The sequence below is a fragment of the Trachymyrmex cornetzi genome, unplaced genomic scaffold, assembly GCF_001594075.2.
Source record: "Trachymyrmex cornetzi isolate Tcor2-1 unplaced genomic scaffold, Tcor1.1 scaffold115, whole genome shotgun sequence".
In the NCBI taxonomy this organism is placed as follows: Eukaryota; Metazoa; Arthropoda; class Insecta; order Hymenoptera; family Formicidae; genus Trachymyrmex; species Trachymyrmex cornetzi.
The window spans coordinates 26,887-27,173 of NW_017295708.1; positions in this window are offsets into that span (position 1 = coordinate 26,887).

Consider the following 287-nt stretch of genomic DNA (forward strand, 5'->3'; position numbering starts at 1 on the left):
AAATCGCTATGGATGGAAGACAATGCTCTGTGTTTGGTGGGATCAGAAAGGTGTGATCTATTATGAGCTGCGAAAACCTGGCGAAACCGTTATATAATACTGAACGGTACCGATAACAAATGATCTTTATTTTTGTTTTTATTTATTATTTTTTATTTATAAATCTATTTTATAATTTTTTCATTTACTTGTCAGTCCCGAATTCTAATTCATTTCTAATTTTTCTAAAACTTCTAACATTTATGCTTTACTAAATCGAAATCGCATTTTAAACTCTATATCGTTCC